General features: G+C 37.5%; 1 long non-coding RNA gene across 1 annotated transcript; it reads left to right on the plus strand.

Moving 5' to 3' along the window:
- Nucleotides 1–124: 124 nt before the first annotated feature.
- Nucleotides 125–13,378, plus strand: LOC116661830. The gene is made up of 3 exons (XR_004317815.1): nt 125–281; nt 12,561–12,565; nt 13,368–13,378. It is a non-coding gene; the product is annotated as an uncharacterized LOC116661830 (long non-coding RNA).
- The last annotated feature ends 1,097 nt before the right edge of the window (nt 13,379–14,475 follow it).

Genomic DNA, 14,475 nt, shown 5'->3' on the forward strand with positions numbered 1-14,475 from the left:
TATTGTAAGTTTTTGGCTTGTAGTTACCCTGTTTTGTACATATATTAACCCATTACTTTATCTGTTTGTTTTAAATAGTAATATAAGCTCAAGCCCATCCTACTCAGAAGAAAAAAAAGAAAAAAAACTACTGTATTTTGTTGCTCCCCTCTCCCACCTTTAATGATTTAGATGTCCTCTTTTACAATTTCATGTTTATTCTGTTGCAATTCATTGCAGTTATTGCCTTTCCAATTATGGCTTTCTCCTTTCTGTAGCATCCTGCTTCTTTTTTATTTAGAGTAGACCTTTCAATATTTCTTTCAGCATAGGTTTAGTGTTGCTAAATTCTTTTAGTTTTTGCTTGTCTGTGAAGTTCTTTATCTCTCCTTCTATTCCAAAGGATAGCCTTGCTAGATAAAGTATCCTAGGCTGCATTTTTTTTCATTCAGGACTTTGAATATATCTTGCCGCTGGCTTCTGGCCTATATTGTTTGTATAGAGAAATCAGCTGAAAGCCTTGTGGGGGTTCCCTTTGTAACTAACTCTTTGTTTATCTCTTGCTGTCTTTAGAATCATTTCTTCATCCTTAACCCTGGCCATCTTGATTATAATATGTCTCGGTGTGGGTCTGTTTGGGTTCTTCTTGTTTGGGACCCTCTGTGCTTCCTGTCCTTGGATATCTGATTCCTTCTTAGGTTTGGGAAGTTTTCAATCATGATTTCTTCAAATATATTTTCAATCCCCTTTGCTCTTTCTTCTCCTTCTGGGACCCCTATTATGCATAGGTTGGCATGCTTTATATTATCTCATAGGTCCCTTATATTGTTTTCATTGGTTTTTATTTGTTTTTCTGTGAGCTGTTCTGATTGGTTGATTTCTGTTCTCCTGTCTTCTAAGTCACTTATTTGTTCCTGTGCATTATCTAGCCTACTTTTTACAGCCTTTAGCTCAGCTCTCATTTCAGCAAATGAATTTTCCAATTTTAATTGGCTCCTCTTTATAGCTTCAGTTTCATTTTTGACATATTCTCTGTCTCTAAAAACAATCTCTTTTAGTTCCTTCAGTACTTTGATCACTCCTGTTTTGAAATCATCTAGTAGACTATCAAGATCTATTTCATTGATTGTTCTTTCAGGGGATTTCTCTTGTTCTTTTAATTGGGAGTGGTTCCTTTGCTTCTTCATTTTACTTATATCTCTCTGGTACTATGGCTTATGGAGTATCAGTTATCTACTGTGGTCCTTAAGGGGTTTATTTGTTTAAAGCGGATGCAGATATAAAACTAAAAAAAAAAAAATTTAAAAGAAGAAAAAAAGATTTGGAAACAGTATAATCAATAACAGAAGAACAAATCGAAGAGAAATAAAAATCTACTTGAGACAAATTTTAAAAACCTTAAAAGAAGAAAAAAGATTTGAAAACAGTATAATCAATAATAAGAACAAATCGAAGAGAAATAAAAATCAAATTGAGAGAAACTTTTTTAAAAATTAGAAAAAATATTTGAAAACAGTATGATAACAGAAGAACAAAACAGAAATAAAAATGAAATTGGACAAATTTAAAAATAATAATAAAATATTTTAAAAGGGATTAAAAAATAGAAACAAAAAAAAATTTAAGTAAAAATTAGAAAAGAAAAGAAAAGTGGATGTGTTCCTGTGGAGACTGTGCTCTTAATTTTGTCATGAGGTGCTTCTTAAGTATGGATACTTGCCAAGTCTCCCTTCCATGCAGTTTGCCTGTTATCCCTTTGGTTGGGGGTGTAGCTGTTGACCTGGTAGTCAGAGCCTGCCCTGACTATTGAGTGGGGCCTCCTTTTTGCTCTATGGTTTCGCCGCTCCTGCCCTTGCCCTGCTGCGCAAAGTGAGCTCCCTGGTTCCAGAGGCCCTTTCATCGCGCCCCTGGTCTGTGTTGCTCCCAGTGCTGGCTGGTGGGCGGGTTGAGCCTTCTCACAGCTCCACGGTCCGGGCACCAAGCTCGTGCATGGTAGTAGGCCAGGTCACCCCCCACCCACCCAACACCGTGGTCCGGCGCTGTGCTCTTGCAAGGTAAGTGGGCCGGTTGCTCCCCTGCTCAGTGCTGCTCCCCACTCTGTGTCAGGTCTGTACTCCATAGGCAGGCTTGTAGAAAATGGCCACACCAGCCCTCGCCTTGCTCTGTGCCAGAACTCCGCTCCTTGTTCCTTTGTCTTAGAGGAGCGAGTTCACAGAGGCACCGGGGCAGAACGTTTCCCTCTGCCTGGGGCTGTAAACAAATCTCGGTTGCCTATGAGGTCACGAGCCCCTAAGTATGGATTCAGGTTTCAACTCACCTCTGCCTGGGCGCTGCGTACAGGAGGATATTGAGGGCTGTGGCTGCGCCCACCTCTCTTCTCCCAAGAAGCGCCAGTAATGGCGCCACGGGACTGAGGGGACAAAAGCCATGGCGCCCCTCCCCCCAGGGCACACCAGCAGTGTTGCTTTTCTTTTCTTTTCTTTTTTTTTTTTTTTTTTTGTATTTTATGGGGGACCCAGGCTGTTCTGATCTGTATTCTCTCCCAGCCATGGTGCACAGCACACTGCAGTCCCCCGGGGCTGCCTCTGTACCCCGGCCCCAGTCCTCCGTCCAGCTCGAGCAGCGTGTCCCGTCCCACCCCTGCCAGTTCGCGTCTAGGGCTGGGGTTTGCAGGAACCCTCTGTGCCCATTTAACTTAGTTTCGTATGTCAAGGGCTACTCCATACAGATGCGAGCCTCCGAGGTTCCCCCTCCATCCCTCTGACGTCTCTGTTGGAGAGGCAGAGACCCAGCGAACAAGTGCTATTCCTCCTTTGCTGTTCCCTCCCCTCACGACCAGTCCCACACCGTTTTCCTTTTTCTTCCTTCTTTTTTCCTTTTCTCCTACCAGATTGGTGGCGTATTTTGTCTTTTGAAGATGGCAATGTTTTGTCAAAGTTCAGCAGATGTTCTGATTGGCTGGGTGGGTCTGTGGATGTCAGTCTTGGTGTATTTGTGGGAGAGGGTGAGCTACAAGCATCCTTCTACTCCACCGTCTTGGCCCCTCCTCTAAATACCTTTATGATTTAAGATAGTTTTTGAATGAAAATACATGTGAATGTTTTAATTAAATGGTTAGCTATTTTATTTTTTTAATATAAGAAAAAAGGCAGGTCTATTTATAGAGTGTACATAAAGTCTGCAGATGTAGAAAAATATACAGAATATAATCAAGGACATCTTCACTCTGTAAAATAATAAAATAGTGCTATCTGTGTTTCCAGACTTTATGGATAGTGATATGGGACAATCTCCAAGATGTATTATTAATTGGAGGTAAAGCAAATTGCAAAACAGTATGTACTACTGTATTATTACATTTACGTAACAGTCAAATGCACATTTGTATCCATTTGGAATGAACTCATAATAAGGTTATATGGTGGTAGGGATGAGAGAGAAAATTGAAGAGAATGAAAGAGATAATTTTATTTGACAGTATGTTTGAAGTTTTTATAGTGTGAAAATGATCATAGAGTACCACTTAAGTATTTTAACTCTGATCAGCAACAAATCACTTTCAGACACATCACATCTGACCCTGATGCTTCAGTCCCTGTGAGTATGAGAGTAGACGCATTTCATGTGAAGGATCTTAGGTTAATTGTTAAGGATTTAGGTTCTAACCCTCCCTCTGGCACAAACCACCTGAATGATCCTGAGCTATTCCCTAAGCTCCAGACTCCCCATCCATAAATAACAATTTATAAGGTCTTGTTTTGCTTTACTATTCCAATTACTTGTTGACTGATCAAAAGTGTGGTAAAAGCATGCAGCAATCCAGTGGACCTATTCTGGCTCTTAAAAGTCTTCACTTCATGGTCATGTCACAATATCCTTTTGAGAAAGTGAGAATCAGCACTACTGATAAAAGAGTGTTTCCAGTGGGATGTGGACAGAGTCATGTGAACAGTGTTTATACACAAGGACACACCCCTGCTGAAAATAGGACTTCTTACCCCACTTGCTAAGTGATTTGTGTTAGTTATATATTGCTCTCATATGCAGTTTTAAATATCTTTGAAGTGAAGCTGTGCACATTGTCTTTGATCACAACATTAAATGTTAAGCTAACAGTGTAGTGGAAATAATTCAGGATTTGGAGTCAGTAAGAGATGATTTCAGGTTCTAATCTTACCATTACTAATATCCTGTCTGTGTCTGTTTATTTATCTGTGAAATGGGGGTAATAATAGTACTTATTTTTCCTGGTTGTGGTAAAGGTGAGAACTAGTGAAGATAATTTGACTAATACAGAGTAAAAGCTCAAGAGTGGGCTTTAATCAGTCTCTATTTACATTTATTTATTTACTTATGGATAAAATGTGCTAATTTAGGAGAGCTAGAAAGAGAAATGTTTCCTTACTTCTTCTAGCTACTCAGTTCTTAGATCTCCAGTACTTGGACCTCCACCTGCTCTTAGATCAATTTACCCTCACCCAATAAGTGCTGAAACCAGAAGCTGCTTTGAGGAACATACCTCCTTTCAAGAAATAACTTCCTTTGTGTGAAGTTTCTGGATGTCAGGTAGGCTTACCTCACCTATGTTTCTGGTTAGTAGACTGCAAATTTTAGATTATTATTTTCTTAAAGGTAAGCAAGACTTTCAAAATGAGTTTGCATTTACAAATACTGAGGTATTTACTTTAGCTAGCTTGATAACATGGGTATGTCTTCGTGCTTCCAATCCTTGCTGAATATAAAGTTGACAGACAAGAGAAATCTTTTTAAACTTTACAGATACATGCTTCATTGCTCAAATCCAGAAAAATACCCCATAAGAACATGTAACTAATTCTTAATCAATTTTTGAAATTCTTGGGTATAAACAGCTGCCAAAAATAAGTATGTTGATAGATCTTAATAAACTAATATTTATATTACTTGCATGTGCTCAATCATGAGCTGTGAGGAAATCAAAACTTATAAAAGACTGATTATTGCAAGCCAATAGAGACTAGTTTATTTTTGCAGTAGTAAAGTATAAAATCTGGCCTGTTTGAAGATATAAGATTTGAGAAACTTAAAAGGAATTTGCCCTCTCCCACTTGTCAGTAGGAATTCACCAACCCATGGGGACTCAGCTCAGTTCCACACTGGCTTATATTTTAAATTCTCTGTTTATTTGGTAGAGAAAGAACCTTTTTACAACGAGTGCTTTTTGGTTTTCCCCAAATCCCACCTCTATGAATTTCTCCTGCAGTTTTGGAGCTTGAAAAGTACTTTTGAGTCCTCCACTTCTCTTTCTTCCTACAAACCAGTGTTCAGAGTACATTGCACCAGGGAGTTCACCCTGAAACATTCACACTTCTAAACCTTCATTACCCAAGATTCAAACTAGGCTGAACACTGGTGTACTCCTGACAGTTCTGCACAATGCGACTGTGAATATTCTCCTGAGTTCTCTGTGGTTAGAATGTATCCTCTGTGTATTTCTGTGGGGATAGCACAATTCAGGCTAATCACTCTGAATCAGAAATTTGGATCTTAGCCTGAGTCTTGCACCCAAGAGCAGGGGGTAACAATGGAATTACCTATAGCAAATCAGTTATGAAGAATGAAATGAAGAAATGGAAATACAAATGAGGTCTAAAAAAGTAATATGAATTGATAAGCTGGAGTTCATTAAAATTAACAACTTCTGGTCTGTGAAAGACAGTATCAAGAGAATTAGAAGAGAAATCACAGATTGGGAGAAAATATTTGCAAAAGATACTTCTGATTAAAGACATCCAAATTTACAAAGAGCTCTTAAAACTTAACAATAAGAAAACAGACAACCCGATTAAAAGATAGGCCAAAGACCTTAAAAGACACCTCACCAAAGATAGAGGTGACAAAGAAGCATGTGAAAAGATGCTCCATGTCATATATCATCCGGGAAATGCAAATGAAAGCAACAGAAAAATAAACCCACAGACCTACAGTCAATTAATCTTTGACAAAGGAGGCAAGAATATACAACAGAGAAAGGACAGTCTCTTTGGCAAGTGCTGTTGGGAAAACAACAACCACGTGTAAACCAATGAAGTTAGAACACTCCCTCACTCCATACACAAAAATAAACTCAGAATGGCTTAAAGACTTAAATATAAGACAAGACACTATAAATCTCCTAGAAGAAAACATAGATATAATGTTCTCTGACATAAATCTTAGCAATGTTCTCCTAGGGCAATCTACCCAGGCAATAGAAATAAAAGCAAAAATAAACAAATGGGACCTAATTAAACTTAAAAGGTTTTGCACATTTGAGGATACCATCAACAAAATTAAAAGACAACCTACAGAATAGGAGAAAATATTTGCAAATGATGCTGCTGACAAGGGCTTAATTTCTAGAATATATAAACAGCTCATACAACTCAATAACAACAACAACAAAAAACCCAATTCAGAAATGGGCAGAAGACCTAAACAAAATATCTCCAGTGAAGACATACAAATGGCTGATAGGTTTATGAAAAAATGCTCAATATTGCTAATTATCAGAGAAATGCAAATCAAAACTACAAAGAGGTATCACCTCACACCAGTCAGAATGGCCATCTTTCAAAGGCCACAAATGAAAATCCTGGAGAAGGTGTGAAGAAAAGTGAACTCTCCTACATTTTAGGTGGGCATGTAGTTTGGTGTGGCCATTATGGAAAACAGTGTGGATAGTCCTCAAAAAACTGAAAATACATGTGCCATATGATCCAGCAATCCCACTCCTGGACATATATCTGGAGGGAACTCCAATTTGAAAAGATACATGCACCCCAATGTTCATAGAAGCACTTTATACAGTAGCCAAGACATGGAAGCAACCTAAATAGCCATCAAAAGATGACTGGATAAAGAAGTTTATGGTATGTGGTATGTGGTATATTTATACAATGGAATACTACTCAGTCATAAAAAGGAATAAAACAGTGCCATTTGCAGCAACATGGGTGGACCTGGAGATTGTCTTTCTAAGTGAAGTAAACCAGAAAGAGAAGGAAAAATACCATATATCACTCATATGTGGAACCTGAAAAAAAAAAGACACAAATAAACTTATTTACAAAACAGAAACAGATTCACAGACGTAGAAAACAAACTTAAGGTTACCAGGAGGGAAAGGTGATGGAAAGGGATAAATTGGGAGTTTGAGATTTGCAGATACTAACTACTGTATATAAAATAGATAAACAACAAGGTCCTACTGCATAGCATAGGGAACTGTATTCAATACCTTGTAATGGCCTATAATGAAAAAGGATATAAAAATGGATATACTATGTATAAATGAGTAACTATGTTGTACATGAGAAATTAATGCAACTTTGTAAATCGACAATACTTCAATTTTAAAAAGATAAAAAAAAGTGAGATACAACTACATGCCTGTTGGAATGGTTGAAACCCAGAACACTGACAACACCAAATGCTGACGAGGATGTTCTGCACAATGTACCTTCCTCTCAATTTTATTGTAAACCTAAGACTGCTCTAAAAAAATGAAGTCTTTTAAAAAGTAATATTAAATAATTGGAGTTCTTGCTACACCTTCATGTTTGTTACATCTGTTGCAATGGAATTTTCTGATTGTCTTACTGAGAAATGTTCCATGCACATCCCAGCACTGTGGCTGGCATATAAGAAGGCCTGAAGTGAATTAAAATTCTTGATTCCTAATGAATTCATTTTCTAGAAAGGAAACACTGACCAAAGTTTATGGAAATCTATGTGCAAATCTAACTTCTAATTTGGTACAATAGCTGGTCACGTGTTTGGACTGAGCTTCTCATCAAAAACTACTAAAACTGCCAGATCAAATATAAAAAAATCCCCTTGTTAACACTGCCAAACTGATAAAACAGGAAAGAATGTTCACATCAAATTTAAATGAAGGCTGGAACCAGATTATTAGTCTGAACATAGAAGTCAGTTTTGCCCTGAGGGTATTTATTAAATTTGACTTTAAATTTTCAGAATTTTGGTTTTGGATACAAAGGGCAAAGTGCAGGCCTGCCAGAGGCTGGATACCAGTAGGAATCTTCCCCTCCTAACTCTAACACCATGAGGGCTACCCTGACAGGGTAAGTGAGATCTGAGGTGAAAGCTGCCTACACTGCTCCCACCCTCAGGAACTGCAAGAAATGCTGCTGCCTGGAGGATGAGCAAAAGATGGCTTCATATGAAGTGTGCTCACATGTACAAGAACAAGTGACTAATCTCTCACACGCTTTTCCAAAGAACAGGTAGGGCAAGAAAAAGAAGTGAAAGTATCTGGTTTAGAAAGAAAGAAATTAAAATATGTCTATTTGCAGATGACATAATTGTCTACACAGAAAACATGAAAAGATCTTAAAAATAAAAGGACTCCAAGAACTATAAGCAAATTTAACAAGGTCTCAGAAACAAGGTCAATGTGCAATAGTTGATTGCTTTCCTATATACCAGGAATAAGTAATTTTAATTTTAAATTAAGAAATCTGTACTTCTTAAAAAATCAGAAAAAATGAAGTGCTTGGGTATAAATCTAACAAAATGTGCAGGATCTGTGTGTGAAAACTGCAGGACACTGACGAAACCAAAAAAGATACAAATAGAGAAACAATCTGTGTTCATTGATTGGAAGACTTGATACATTTAATGTGATCTAATGTGATCTTCCTAATGTGATCCAAGGATTTAATGCAATTTCAATAAAAGTCTCAGAAAGCTTGTTTTATAAAAAGATATCCGCAATCTGGTTCTGAATTTATACAAAAAGGCAAAATTACTAGAATAGGCAAAACAATTCTGAGCAGGAAGAACAAAGCTGGAGAACTCACGTTACCCAGTTTTATGATCTACTGTAAAGCCATCGTATTCAAGGCTCTGTGTTACTGGCAAAAGCATAGACATGAAAATTATTTTCAGATACCAAAATATGTATTAGTTTTTGATTTCTACATAACAAGTTACCACAAACTCAGCAGCTTAAAACGACATCTATTTATTAGCTCATGATCTGTAGGTCAGAAGTCCAGGTACAGCATGGCTGGGTTCTCTGCTCAGGGTCACATATAAATATCAAGCTAAAATCAAGGTGTCATTTGGGCTGTGTTCTTATCTGGAGGTCAGGGTCATTTCTAAGCTTGTGAGGTGGTGGTGGAATTCGGTTTCTTGCAGTTGAGGCATGGGTCCCTGTTTCATTGCTGGCTGTCGGCAGATGGCAATTCTCAGCTCCTAGACGTTACCTACATTTCTTCCTGTGTGTTTCCTCCATCTTCACAGGCAGCAACAGAGAAGCTCCTTTGTATAAGTTCCCTCTTTTTGAATCTCTTTTACGAAGAAGAATCCCATCCCTTTTAAGGGTTCAACTGATTAGGTCAGACCTGCAGTTATGAACTGAATTGTGTCACCCCAAATTCATGTGTTGAAGCCCTAAGTCCCAGTGTCACTGTATTTGGAGGTAGGGTCCTTGAGGAGATTAAGGTTAAATGATTCATAAGGGTGGAGTCTTAATCTAATATGACTGATGTTCTTATAAGAGGAAGAGATGCCAGAAGAGGATGTGCTCAGAGGAGAGGGCCATGTGAGGACGCAGCAAGAAGGTGACTATCTGAAAGCTGGGAAAGGAGACCCCAGTAGAAACCAACCCTGGTGACACACTGATCTTGGATTTCCAGCCTCCAGAACTCTGAGAAAATAAATTTGTGTTGTTTAACTCACGCAATCAGTGGTATTCAGTTATGACAGCCTGAGAAGACTAATATCTGCTAAGAATAATCTCCTTTTCTTTGAGTAAACTGTGCTGTATAAGATAACCTAATCACAGAATCGATAGCTCATCATTGATTCACAAGTCTCTCCCACACTCAAGGTGTGTGGAGTATATAAGCGTGTGGATCATTAGAGGTCATTGTATTTGTCTGTTGCAGCAGCTTCTTTTGTTATAGCAAAAAAAAAAATACCTGGAAACGCAGATGTCCATCAATAGGAGGATGTATAAACAAAATATGGTACATCTGTATAATAAGTTACTACTCAGCAATAAAATGGAAGAGCTATTGATGGATGCAACAACTTGGATAAGTGCTGAGTGAAAGAAGTCAGTCTCAAAGGTTATATATTGTGTGATTATATATACATACAATGTATAATTATATATATAAATATAATATACATATATATTGTATATTATCATATATAACCATATATAAGACATATAGCATTCAGAAAAAGGCAAAACTATAGGGATGGAGAACAGATCATCAGTTGTCATGGGTTTGGGTGGGAAAGTGAGTACAAATAGGCTATACAAACAGTTTTTTGTGAGGATTGGACTGTTTTTGATACTGATTATGATGGTAGTTATGCAAATCTAAGCGTGTAAAAACACATAGAACTGTACAACAGAAAGTCAATTTTTCTGCATGATGATTTAAAAATAAGAAATAATTTACCTCTAAGGGTATCTTATAAATTCCATGAAGTGACAAAACATTTTTGTAACTTTTCAATTTTTTTTTCTTTTTTTAAATTGAAGTATAGTTGATTTACAATATTGTGTTGGTTTCAGTTATAAAGTGATTCAGTTATACATATGTATGTATATATCTATATTCTTTTAATTTTTGAATTTATTGATAATAAAAAATAAAACTTTATAGCCACAATCTTGACACTTGGATTATTAAAATTCAGAAAACATTCAGATATGTAAAGCCACTGGATTAATAATTTAAAGGGTTTTTTTCTTAACCAAAATGCTAAATTTTCAGATGAATTCCTCTTGAGATTGTGGCTATTCCAACTTTACCACTCAAGAAAAGGGTCTTGACTTATATCAAATTTTAATGAATCACATGTAGAACTCCTTGCTGCAATGTGTAATCCACCAAAGCACTCATACTGCTGTCTGTGAGTCTGTGTTTCACTATCACATCTTTACACATAGATTCATTTTATTTCAAAGCTAATATCAAATTGATAACTGGAAGTGATATGTTGCTGTAAAATCAAGCAAGTCATCACAAACATCACTCCAAATGATGTGTTAATAGGGAAATAAACTCTGCCTGCAACACGAAATAAACAGTGCATTTTGAGAGACAGCTGATCTCCATTTCTGCCGTATTTACCCTTGTTGCACTGGGACCTCTGGCTACTGCTACTGTGAGGTCCTCAGTCTATCTCTGTACTGAGGGGCAGAGGACTGGAGGAGCCTTAGGGCTTTCAAGATACATCGGTCTTCTGACATACCACGCAAAGCAAGAACAGGGATTTTCCGGGAGGGGAAAACCTGGTACTCTGTAAGTGAATGAGCTAGATGCTGGCAAGACATGCCTTCTGAAAGAAGGAGGCCTAAAATAGTAGCCAGTTTGTCACTTAGGAAGTTTCCCACGAGCATCCTCAAAGCAAGCGTCCTCAGTTTAAACACCGCTGTCTCCTCCAGTTTGTCCTGAACGTCCACTCGGTCAAGTCATGCTGGTACCTGGAGGAGCCGGTCAGGGAGGAGGAATGCGGGAGGAAGAGTCAGGAAGTGGCAACAGGACTCAAAGATATATATCCCTAGTAAGAGGTGGAGCCATGCCTGACAGTTACCATGGCTCTTTCTTCTTGGTCCTGAATCATCTTTTTTGTCTATTTTCATTGAGTGAATAATGGCATCCTTGCAGAAATTCCCTTCATCCGTTGCTCTGTGATCACAGAAGAGCAGATATATGGTAACTGGATGTTCATTGCCCTGCGAGGTGGATCGAGCACCCCGTCACTTTCACAGAGTAAACGAAGAGAATGTACTGACCTCAGAGTCAGTCTCACAAATGAGCACCGCCGTCCGGAGCAGTGCCTGAGCGCAGGCTGAGCAGGAGTGGCCTCCGGGGAAGTGTGTAAATAATTCATTAGGCAGGAAATGAGAATCGACCATTTTACTATTAGAAACATAGTGAGATTCTTTTTTTCTTTATTAGAAAGCTTTTCAAGACAGATGAAAATCAATCATCTGATCAAATGCCTTTTCCCCCTTTTGAAACAGCACAGTGCTAATGCATTTTCTCTTCTTCCTCTTTATGAATGTGAGTTTTTATTGCACACATTTTATTGTTGGTAAACAGAAACTATCAGTCTGGCTTCACAGTGAGCAGGATACTCCCCAAGTTTTATTAGAAGTATAGTGTATTATTATATATGCTAATTGATATATAGTATCTAATATATACATGATAGAGCATATGTAGCATATACTCTGACCTTATCTGCAATAACTTAACCCCTTCTCTCAATATTTCTTAAAAAGAATTTTAAAGTCCAGTACTTCAAGGGTAGGATTTTAATTCACTACAATGGAGGATGATTTTTTTCAAAATTTCTGAACTGGGAAATCTGTACCTGAGCAGCATAAACCATCTGAACTCTTTCTATAGTCTCTACAACCAAAAAATCCAGAAGTTTCTCTAAACTTCTCTGAGATTTATTAGCACATGGGCACACACACAGACAGACAGACAGACACAGACACGCACACACCTTTAGATGCTGTGTTGTATTAACTTCTAGAATTTAAATCATGCCCAGAAGGCAAGGTTCAGTTACTTAATAATCAGTTATTATTCCCTTAACTTTCATTGGGAGGAAAAAAGGAAGAAAATAAAAAGAGGCCGGCAGAGGAGAGAGAAAGAGAAAGACACAGAGAGAGGGTGGTGGAGGGACAGAGGGAAAGAGAGAGAAATTAGGAAAAGTTGATTTGAAAAAAAAAGTTTGAGAGAAGTGCAGCATGAATTTCCCTCTTTAGCCTAAAGAGTTTACCACAGATGTTACTGATACAGTCTTGGATGAGAGATTTCTAGGGAAATGGGGCTGGAAAAGGTCCCTGAGATGTCAGCTCTGACTCTTATCTAGTCACCGCCATACTTAACCCAGGTGCATGTGGTTCACAGAAGCCTCCTGGAATTATATTACAACAAAGATGTAATGGTGTCTATCTTGGATTTTCAGATTTTTACCATTTTCTTTGTGTTGTTGTATACATTCCACAGCGTAGAAATTACTCAAATATTAAATACTTTTAAAATGATCACTTAAGACACTTTTAGGTGTTATCCTAGATCGAACTCTGTTTGGGTCCAAGCAGGGCTCACCATTTAATGAGTTACTCCTCAAATTGTTAGCACCTTAAAAAATAGCACATTGATTTTTCATGATTATTAAACAGTATTATTAAGGAACCCTGGTAGCCTAGAAGCATAAAAACAAATGTACAAGATGTACCTATATCTTCATCACTCCGATATCCATAGTTAATCAATGTGGATACTTTATGTATTTCAATATTTTTATTATAGAACTAATGATAATAATAATGGTTAAGTGGGTTTTTTGTGCTAGACCAGTTTTAAGTATTCAAGTATTAACTAATTTACTGTTTACCCAATCCCACCCATATGTATATCATTACCTCCATTTTACAAGTGGGGAATCAAAAGTCTTGAACAATTAGGTAACTTGGCAAAGGTCATGTAGTTAGTTAGAGATGCAGTCAGGGTTTGGGCCCAGGAGACATGGCTTCAGAGTCTCATTGTTTAATTACTCTAAGCTACCTTAAATGCGTGTGTGTGTGTGTGTGTGTGTGTGTCTTGGACAGCTAACTCATGGATTTCACCAATATACTACTTCAGGCTTGTAACCCAAAGCTGCTTGAAAACCAGTCAGAGGGGTAAATTGGGTAATCTTCCTTTGTCACCATATGGACATTTTGGCAAATTCTGTGTCTTTTCTGCATCTTCTTACCAAGGAAACCTCTCAATAAGGAGCCCCGAAACTTACCATCTGCTGGATTGAAAATCTCCTTTCTATATGTCCCTAACCAAACCTAGATTTTATGTACCCATCTAAAAAGAGAATTTTGTGTTTCAATTTTGTATTTCTTTCATCATGTTTAATTTTGAGCATCTTATCATATGATTACATTTTTGGGCGTGTGGTTAGTGTGACTGAGGAATTGAATTTTTAATTTAATTTTATTTACATTAATTTATTTTTTCTAGCTTTATTGATATATGATTGCCATATAACATTGTGTTCACTTAAGGTGTACAGTGTGTTGACTTGATACATTTATATATTGTAAAATGACTACACACAATAGCATTAGCTAACTCCTTTATCATGTCATACATTTACCATTTCTTCTTTTTTGTGGTGAGGACATTTAAGATCTACTCTCTTAGCAACTTTTAAACATATAATACAGTGTTATTAACTATAATCACCATGCTATACATTAGGTACCCAGAACTTACTCATCTTATAGCTGAAAGTTTGTACTCTTTGACCAACATATGTCCAAGGCTCACCATATTTTCTGTGGCAATGCTCGATTTCATGCAAAGCCCCTGTCTAAGTCTTGACTCTGGCTTTCTCTAAACCACAGCCTAATTTTAAATTATTTTCCATTTTCATTTTAGATATTTTGCGTTGTCACTCACAGAAATCCAGGAG

Source organism: Camelus ferus, chromosome X (genome assembly GCF_009834535.1).
Source record: "Camelus ferus isolate YT-003-E chromosome X, BCGSAC_Cfer_1.0, whole genome shotgun sequence".
NCBI classification, from domain to species: Eukaryota; Metazoa; Chordata; class Mammalia; order Artiodactyla; family Camelidae; genus Camelus; species Camelus ferus.